Consider the following 10944-nt stretch of genomic DNA (forward strand, 5'->3'; position numbering starts at 1 on the left):
ATATGACAAAAATGCAAGAGTTTTTTAAGTTTCTTTTTCAAGTATAAGAAAAAAATATTTCATATTTAAAATTTTTTTATAATAGTAAACAGTATAAAGTTTTCATTGGTATAATTTATTTTCCTTAAACAAAGAAAATAATACTTGATAACTTAAATTTTCGATAGCTACGGCGTATATACCGACTTTACCTTATGGTTATATATTAAAAAAATACCTTCAGCCTACAAATGTCGTCGTGATATAATCTCTATTCATCGGGAAGTTGCCAAACCACGAAGCGTACAATTACCCAGTGCGTACAATAACCCTACTTTCCTCTAAGATTTATTCTAGCCCGGAAATAGTAACGAAGATGATTATGAAGAATTAGTCAAGACTCTTAAAACAACAGAAGAACACGGATTAAATATTAATAGCATAAAAACAATTTTCTCAAGACAAGAATTGAATTTTTAAGATATGTGATAGAAAATAGTCATGTTCGTCCAGTTCGCTAAATCAAAGATCAAAACTGTCATTAATTTTCCGGAACTAATATCAAAACTCCAAGTTGCAAGTTTCTTTGGATTAACAAGATACTTCCGAAAATTTCTCTACAACTTTTTTTATTATTCTTCAAGCCTAATTCCTACATATACATATATGTATGTAAGAATTAGACTTGCAAAAAGAATAAGAAAAATTGAAAACAAATATAAATGTTTAAATAAATTACCAAAGTGTTTATTGAAAAACAATAGGTAGAGATTATTCATATTTAGAAAAATATTAAAATATTTTATTATTATTAAAATATTTAAATATAATTAAATTATTATAATTAATGTTTTATTTACATACTAATTTCATAATTAAAGTATATATCAAATTTAGTTATTAGGAATAAAATATATGAAAAATTTAGTTTTTTCTTATTTAAAAAATTTATTTTATAAATAAAATATAAATAAAGTTTTATGAGTTATTAAAATTTAAAGTTTAAATAATTTTCGAAGAAAAGAATAATTAATATCTATATTAATTGATAATTTATAAAAATAAAAAATAGTAATTTATATAAAATAAAAAACTTATTTAAATCTTACCATTATGTGTAATTTAAAAAAAAAATTTGAACAATTACCATTTTTTTTACACTTTTCATATTAAACACAATACGATTCTCGAAGAAATAACATTGTGCTGATTATTTATCGCAATTTTTCGCAATTTTCTAGCGACTGTTCTTAGTAATTTTAATACAGTTCTATGCCCCTATTTTGAAAAGAATTCTAGCACATATTTCAATAACTTTTTAATCTCTGAATCCTGCATGATTTTGTAAAAAATATACCAATGCAAATTGCATAATTTTTTATGAAGGAACTTTGTATTTTCTTGGCATCAAATTGATTCATCTTATTCTCTGTGTAAAAGTATTAAAGTATAGTTACCAGAAAAACAATTTATGAGATATTTTACATTTCATATCAAAATTATGCTATACTAAAATATAATCTTCTTTTATATTATTTGAGTTGAAGTAACCTTGTCTATTCTTTGCGTAACAAATAGCAAAAAAAAAATTATATATTTTTAGTAGACAAATAAATTTAACAACATAACTCATAACTGAACATCATTCTATCAATTTAACAACATGACATAAATAAATTTAACTTCAGAAATTCCTACTTTTTACAAATTTTTTAAAGAGTTAAAACGTAAAATAATAATAATAAAATATTACTTTAACTTATAATAATATATTTAATGTTATGAAATTATGATTAAAGAACATTTTTTAAGTCACAATAATTTTTAATCAAGAAATATTTGCTCCCTTCCTTATTTTTTCATTAAACTAATCAGGTCATATTAATATAAATACTCAACACAAGTAACACAAGTGCTGAATAAGAAAAACGATAAAATTAAAAATATATATTGCTGGCAAAGCTTTTACACTGATAAACAAAATAACCAAATAAAATATTTTTTTTAAATATTTTTTTACTAATATATACAATAAGATTTGTTTAAGTTAAATAAATTCATACAAAACAGCAATATTAATGGAACTTTTTTAATACAACTTACTTTATTTGGATCTGATCTTGTATTTGAAAAAGAGTGTACTAAACTTGTACTAGAAAGTTTTTTCTTTTTTGAAAAATTTATATCCCAATAGTACATAAAAATTATTCGTGGTCCCACTTCGGGAATGAGCTCAGCAATTAAATTCATATCATATTCTATTTCTTTCATTAATTCCATAGTAATTCCGTTTTCTTTGATTAAAATAAAATAAATTCAGAATTTTTTAAATTAAAATATATAGTTTAAAAAATACATGTATAGAAATGTTATGTGAATTATTTACAATGTTACTCTGGTACAAAATATTATAAGGAAATAAGCAAAAATATTTAAAAATTATTAATTACTTACTTTCAAAAACATTAATAATAATAATTAAGATTATAAAAATTTACTAAACTTTAATAAATATTTATTTGAATACTTGAAATATTTAGTAAATGTAAATAAATATTTATTTAGAATAAGAACCATTAATTTAATTTAACTGTCATTTTTTTATTGAATAAATATTTATGTACGTATTATGTAAGTAAATACTTCATTGTGAGTATTCAAACAAATATTCATTAAAATTTAATAACTTTTTTCAGCATATAATTAAGATCATAAAAAATTACTGAATTTTAATAAAAATTTGTTTGAATACTTGAAATATTTATTAAATGTAAATAAATATTTATTTAGTATAAGAACCATTAATTTAATTTAACCATCATATTTTTATTGAATAAATATGTAGTTATGTACCGTATCAAATCAAAATAAAATGCATCTTCAGCACACATCTAACGCTGTGAATATTTACTTAATATGCACACTAAAGTGCTCGAAGTAAATTATAATAATGTGCGTTCAAATTGTTGAATCAAACTTCAAATCGAACATCGAGTCATGAGCTTTTCAGCAAGTATTTGTTACGTGATTTGGTAAAAGACAAAGAAATGCTCGTCGAAATGATCACGGCTCGAGGTTAGATTCAATAATCTAGATGCACCTTTATAAATATCAGTAATTTGCATGCGAATACTACAAATAATGAATATTATTCATTATTGTACTTGAGAAGGCTTCTCAATTTGATGAACTTGGCACAATATGCATCTAACATCTGTCGTTGAAAAGAAGACTAATTGTAAGCTACGAGACCTCCGTGAAGTTGGCACTCGACTTTTACGAATTAAGATTTCAAAGTGTGTTTCTTGTAGGATTTTGTCTATAAATGATTGTAGTAAACATTATTTTTTTGTAGTTAAAAAATAAATGTTATCGGTTTTTAAAAAACAGTAAAAAATTATTTAATAGCTACAGCTCAAATGGCATTAGATTTCAATCTGAAATCGTTTATAGTTGTTTGTAGTTCAAGAATTTTTGTTTATAGTTTAAAAATAAGAACGTTATCAATTTTTAAAAAACAGTTGGGAATTATTTTATAACTACAGCATAAATGGCATCACACTTCTACATAAAATTGTTTGTAGTTGTTTGAAGTATCAAAATTTTTGTTTGTAGTTAAAAAATATGTTTATAATTTTTAAATAACAGCTAGGTATTAAATTATAATAATAAAAAAAATTACATCATATCGTCATTAAAAATCGTTTGTAGTTGTTTGTAGTTTAAGAGTTTTCGTTCGTAGTTGATTGTAGTTCAAGAATTCTTGTTTGCAGTTGAAAAATAAATATGTTATCGGTTTTTAAAAAACAGTAAGAAATTATTTAATAGCTACAGCTCAAATAGTATTAGACTTTAATCTGACATCGCTTGTAGTTGTTTGTAGTTTAAGAATTTTTGTTTGCAGTTGAAAAATAAATGTTATCGGTAAAAAACAGTAAGGACTTATTTAATTGCTAATTTGTGCTGTAGTTATAAAATAATTCCCAACTGTTTTTTAAAAGTTGATAACGTTCTTATTTTTAAACTGTAAACAAAAATTCTTGAACTACAAACAAATACAAACGATATCAGATTAAAAATTGATGCCATTTGGGCCGTAGCTATTAAATAATTCTTTACTGTTTTTCAAAAACCAATAACGTATTGATTTTTCAACTGCAAACAAGAATTCTTGAACTACAATCAATTACGAACAAAACTCTTAAACTACAAACAACTACAAACGATTTTTAATGACAATATGATGTAATTTTTTTTTATTATAATTTAATACCTAGCTGTTATTTAAAAGTCAATTATTAACATATTTTTTAACTACAAACATAAATTGTGATACTACAAACAACTACAAACAATTTTATATCGAAGTGTGATGCCATTTGTGCTGTAGTTATAACATAATTACCAACTGTTTGTTAAAAATTGATAACGTTCTTAGTTTTAAACTATAAACAAAAATTCTTGAACTACAAACAACTACAAACGATTTCAGATTCAAATCTGATGCCATTTGAGCTGTAGCTATTAAATAATTTTTTACTGTTCTTTTAAAACCAATAACATATTTATTTTTTAACTACAAACAAAATAATGTGTACTACAATAATCTATAGACAAAATCTTATAAGTAACACACTGCTGGCTGCCGCGGGACAAGCGTTGTCGCCTCTCGGGTAAAACCATAGATTTAAATATAAGAGATGAGACGTTCTTATTTTATGATTGTCTTAGACCTTAAACACAGTAAAGAAATATTAGATAATAAAAAAAAGAGTTATAATTTTAGAATGAGATTTCTCAATAAACACAATAGATGAATAATAAGTTATATTGTGTCTAGCACGATACATATATGTCGTACATCTTATGTTACGTATCCACAATCAGAGATATTAATTACTAAGTGCCTACTAAATTATTTTCTTTACTAAACGCATTCATTAAGACTTAAAAACAACATATACAAAAATATTTTAATAGAAGAAAAAGAACTTGTAGATAAAAAGTGCCTTGTAAAAGTAAAAAAATACATTACCTGAAAATTGTTTTGTTTTTTATTGGATATATTAACCTTTATTCAAATTTACGTTCTCTCAAAGTAACAAATTGTTTTTACAAAATATTTATTTTTTTAAATAAAATATTTATTAATTTATAACTTTGGAAACCTAAATTTAAGCAAATATTTACTAAAACGTTACTCTTAAAATTAAAAAATCTGAATTTAATATTTTAAAAATTTATTTACCAGATTTCAACAGATTGTATCGTAATTTAGTAAATCTGACTTAGATTTAAATAAATATTTCTACAAAAAATCATTTTTCTGTTTCAATGAAACGATTTACTCTAATTAAGAAAAAATTTAAAATCTAAAAATTGTTTTCTTTAATTAAGTAAATTAATACACAAACTAATATATACTGAGAAAACAATTTTTTTAATTTTAGTAAATACATTTACTAAAATTAAAAAGTTTTTTCTCAGTGCATAGTTTTTTCTTCTTAATAGTGAGTTTCCTATTTTATATAAAAATAAGAAAATGTTTATTTGATAATTTTATTTTTTTATACAAGCAACATATTTGCAAATTAAAAACATTTTTAATTAACGTTTCAATATTTAGTTAAAAATTTTAAAAATTCTCTTAGATTTTGTTTTTCATTATAATTAAAATCATTTATGATGAAAACATAAATAATTTTAAATAAAAAAGTATATTTTGAATTAAAAACAAATTTTTCTTCTACTTAAATACATTTTTTGGAGAAAATTTATCCTTAACTAATTGTAAATTATCGAATCTCGACAGAATGTCGCGCGAATGAGAATTCAACATCTCGAATGCTCGAGATTCGAAATCCGTCCCACCGTGCCGATAACGTGAGCCAGTCATTCCACATAAGACAGTAACAACACGCGGCGACGCTAGTAAACAGCATCTTGATTATCCAAGCCGACCGCAAACGCGTTGCAACTGAAGGCATAAGTATGCCAGGATTATTGGAGAACAAAAACGAGTCGCGCTTGACGAACCCTTCTTTGCCGTCCTTGGCACAGTGTTCGCTAGTCTCTTGTTAGTGGCGGCATGGTGGCACTTCAAGAAGACAAAACGGGAGGATTTCACACCAGCGACAAAATCCACCTCTATCCAACCGACGTCATTTGCCGCGATGTCAACATCTGAGAATTCCTTCATTAAGAAATTAAAGGCTTCCGGGCAAAAACTGGTAATATTCTATGGCAGCCAGACGGGTACTGCTGAAAGATTCGCAGGTTGCCTTGCCAAGGAGAGCATCAGATACAAGATGAAGGGCATGGTGGTCGATCCCAAGGAGTGCAACATGAAAGAGCTGGCACGCCTGAAAACTATCCCCGACAGTTTGGCAGTGTTCAGTATGGCTACTTATTGCGAGGTCGATCCCACTAATAATGCGATGGAGTTCATTAATTGGCTCAAGAACGTTGATAGCGATCTCACAGGACTAAATTACGCGGTATTCGGACTGGGTAACAAGACCTACGAGCACTATAATGAGATAAGCATATATGTGGATAATAGATTGAAGCAACTGGATGCTACGCGCGTTATCGAGCTGGGTCTTGGGGATGACAACGCAAACATAGAGTATGATTTTATCTCGTGAAAAGATAAATTTTGGCCGGCCATTTGTGAGTTCTTTGGCATCGAGGGAACTGATAAGGATGTTAGCATTCGACAGTATAAGTTCACAGAGCACGTGGATCTGTCGACCGATTGCATCTACACCGGAGAAATCAAGCGTCTTTATTCCTTTACGAATCAGAAACCGCCGTATGATGCAAGAAACCCATTTTTGGCTCCTATAAAAATAAATCGCGAATTGCACGGTCCGGCGTCCAACAGATTGTGCAGGCATATAGAGTTCGACATTGACGGCTCAAGGATGCGTTACCAGACTGGTGATCACTTGGCCGTCTATCCTATGAACTACCCAGAGCTAGTAAACAAAATTGGCAAACACTGCGGCGTGAATCTGAATACTGTTTTCACCCTTACAAATACAGATGAGGAATCTATGAAGAAGCATCCATTCCCTTGCCCTTGTAGCTACAGGACTGCTTTGACACATTATTTAGACATTACAAGTAATCCGCGCATTCACGTTCCTAAAGAGTTGGCAAAGTACGCGGCTAATCCCGCAGAAAAGGAGAAGCTGAAGCTAATGGCGTTGACCAGAGTGCAGGGCAAAGCGGCCTATCAACAATGGATAATTCAAGAGAATCGCAACATTGTGCATATACTGGAAGATATTTACAGTTTGAAGCCACCATTAGATCATTTGTGCGAATTTTGCCACGGTTACAGTGTCGATACTATTCAATATTCTCGTCTCCAAAGGTTTATCCAACTTCAGTTCATATTACCGCAGTGGTGGTGAAATACGAAACTCTAACCGGCAGAATTAACAACGGTGTGACGACCACCTATTTGAAAGAGAAACATTCGTCCGATCCGCTCTGTCTTATACCAATTTTTGTAAGAAAGTCCCAGTTCCGTTTGCCAACACGCCCGAGTACTCCTATTGTCATGATTGGTCCGGGAACCGGTCTAGCGCCGTTCAAAGGTTTTATACAAGAATGGGATTTTGCGAGAAAGGAAGGTAAAAAGGTGGGCGTCACGATATTGTATTTCTGATGTAGAAAAAGTCAAGAGGACTTTATTTATTGTGATGTATTAGAGGAATATGTGAAGAGTGGCTTATTAACGTTACACTCTGCGTTCAGCCGAGAGCAAGAGCAAAAAGTCTACGTTACACACTTGCTTGAGAACAACAAGAAAGAATTGTGGCGTGTCATCGGCGAGCAAAATGGACAAGTTTACGTTTGCGGAAATGAGAAAAATATGGCTCGCGACGTGCACAATATATTACTCAAAATGGTTGAGGAACATGGCAATATGTCGGAAGTCGATGCCGCAAATTACATCAAGAAGATTGAGTCGCAGAAGCGATACTCTAGTAATTTTTTGAATTGAGCCATATTAATGATATCATAAGGAAAGATATCCCGTGGTAGCGGATAGATACTTCTTGCGAACTCGGCAGAGAATAGATATACCTCAAGATGTAGCGCTCCTGCTCACGTCAGCTCCTGACCTTCCTCCACTCTAAAATCGAACAAAGCAGGTCCTCCAACCTAGATTTTACCCATTCCTAAAATATCCTCTTACATTTCTTTACACAGATGGAGGGCAGCAGTAGCCATTAGTACTGGTCGAGAGCAACAAAGAAGGACTTTGTCAATGGCCTTGAAAGTGGTTTATAAATTAATACTTTCTCTGTGATTTGTAATTGCTGCAATTTATCCCGTTCCTTGCACATGGACGGTATTGAATCAGAGTTTTCTTCCGGTGCGTTCACGTCAGACAACAGATCTTCGATTTCCTCATTGTTTGAAAGGTAAAGTTTAAAATCGTCGTCTTCCTCTTCTTCTTCATCTTTAGACTTTTCTAATATTTTAGAAATGGTTTTCGCACTTTTTGGATTGGCGAGGTTGAAAAATTTATTATGAGTAATGATTTTGCAATCGATTTCCTTCATATTTACGGAGTTTCGAGACAAGGCATATGCGTTTACATTAATTTTTCCTACTTTATATACAACATCGTATTCGTATTCCAATAATTTTAATCTCTAGCAAAGTATTCTCATATTCCCATCCTGGGCGTTTTTAAACCAAAGTAGAGGTTTATGATTGGTATAAATTTTTCGTGCAAATAAGATTCAAGATTTACACAATATACGATAGCTAAAGCCTTTTTATTGTAAATGTAGTACTTAATTTCATTATCTGTTAGGGTTCTCAATGCGCATGCTATTGCTCAGTCTTTGTTTACTTCACTTTGTGATAGACTATCCCCTACTGCTATACCGGATGCGTCGGTAGTTAAAACGAATGATTTAGAGAAGTCGGGGTATTGAGGCACCGGTTCTTCGCACAATTTCTCTTTTAGTGCTTTAAAAGAGTCTTCTTGAACCGATGTCCATTTGAAACAAACATCATTCTTTAAGAGATTTGTTAAAAGTTTAGTCAATTTTTAAAAGTTCTATATGAATCGCCTGTAATATCCTGCCAATTCTAGAAATTACTTAATATTCTTCGGTGTCTTTGATCCGGGAAATTGTCAAACAGCTTCTAATTTCTTGGGATTGTGTCTGATACCATCTTTGTTTTTATATGCCCCAAATAAGTCACCTCTGTTTTTAAAAATTCGCGGGTTGCAATTTTAAATTGGCTCTTTGGAGTCAATCCATCAATAGATTGTATTTTCTTTCATGTTCCTCCAGGGAGGTAGCATAAATAACAATATCATCCACATAGACGAACAATTCCTTGCCTTGTAATCCAGATAATACTAAATCCATCAGACGCTGGAAGGCTGAAACGTTTTTTAATCCAAAGGGCATTTATTCGAATTTATAATGGCCAAAGCGTGTCGTGAAGACAGTCTTGTGGCTATCAGTAGAATCCATTGTTATCTGGTAAAATCCAAAGCTAAATTGCACATCAAAAAGTATTGTGCTCCATTTAATTAATCTATGATGTCGACAATGTTGTATAATGGATAAGCGTCACCAATGATCTTTTCATTTAAGGCTCGGAAATCTAAGACCATTCTCCAACGTTTGTTTCCTTTCGAGTCCTTCTTCTTGAGTACTAACCATATGGGTGTGTTGTATGGTGATTGAGACGGTTTTACTAAGCCTCCTTCCAACAATTCCTCGACTTGTCTATTTATTTCTTCCTTATGAATTTGTGGAAATCGATACTGTCTAATAATTATTTATCGCAGCTCTAATAGAATATTTTGCTTTATCATAAATTATTTTATTTTTCTTATAATAATGTAATAAATTACATTTAATGACATTACTTATATTTACAGTATTAATGTGCTATATTATTACGTAAATATTTTTAATAAAAACTGTCGCTAGAATTAGGATAAATTATAATCAGCGTGATACTATTTATCCGAGTGTCTTACCGTGATTAATATAAAAAGTGTAAAGAAATGGTAATAGTTCAAATTTTTTTCTTGAAATTACACATAATGGTGAGATTCAAATAGTATTAGTTATGATAGTTGTTTAAAGAGGTAATATTTACTGTGTTCTTGTACTTTAGAGAGAAAGAGAGATGTAATGCTATATTCGCCAAGTTACATTATTTATCTTTTGGTTTTTGGCTATAAGAAATGCTATACATATTACAAAAAACAAAATACTTAAGTATTATCGTGATTGCGAGTGTATAGCGTTGACGCGAGCCTCGGCGCATTGCGGTGGCAAGCTATCCTTCCCCTCGCCTCGCGCCACTAACCGTCAGGGAACCGGACCGGACAGGAAACCAAAACCGATAACCGGAACATAACCATTATTTTAGTCACATCGTAATCGATACCGAAACCAAAATAATATGCAGGCTAATGGACCGTAACTGTAACCAGACCGAAAACATTGTTCCGGTTTTTTTGCTCAGATTTTTGGTCAAATTTTTTAAAATGCTGTTAAAGATTATACGGAAGATCAGATAAAAAAGAAAAAGTGCATGCTGTGTAAACTCTTCTCTCTACGAGATAAGAATAAAAGTAAAAAATACAAGGTATCTATATTTCATCTTTTTTTTAATATTTTTAACGCTCCATAAATATGCAGTTGATTTTAAGGTTAATTTTTCCTTCAATTTGTAAACATAAATTAAATGCAAAACAATAAGATCTTTGTAATGTTAAAACTAAATTTTTAAAGATAAAATTATATTTTAATTTTTCCGGCTCTTTTAAAACATCGAAAAAATTTGACGATTTTAATTGAATTTTTAAGACTGTAGATATTTACTTCTAAGTTCTCAATAAATAGCGATATTACAGGGTGTCTACAGAGGGTTACATTTTTATTTCTTTTTTTTTTATTATAGTAA

The 10944-nt window shown here is 29.7% G+C and overlaps 1 pseudogene; it reads left to right on the top strand.

The window, feature by feature from the left end:
- Window positions 1-5674: 5674 nt before the first annotated feature.
- Window positions 5675-10652, top strand: LOC105207267 (annotated as a pseudogene).
- Window positions 10653-10944: the final 292 nt, after the last annotated feature.

This window comes from Solenopsis invicta, chromosome 9, assembly GCF_016802725.1.
Source record: "Solenopsis invicta isolate M01_SB chromosome 9, UNIL_Sinv_3.0, whole genome shotgun sequence".
Lineage (NCBI taxonomy): Eukaryota > Metazoa > Arthropoda > Insecta > Hymenoptera > Formicidae > Solenopsis > Solenopsis invicta.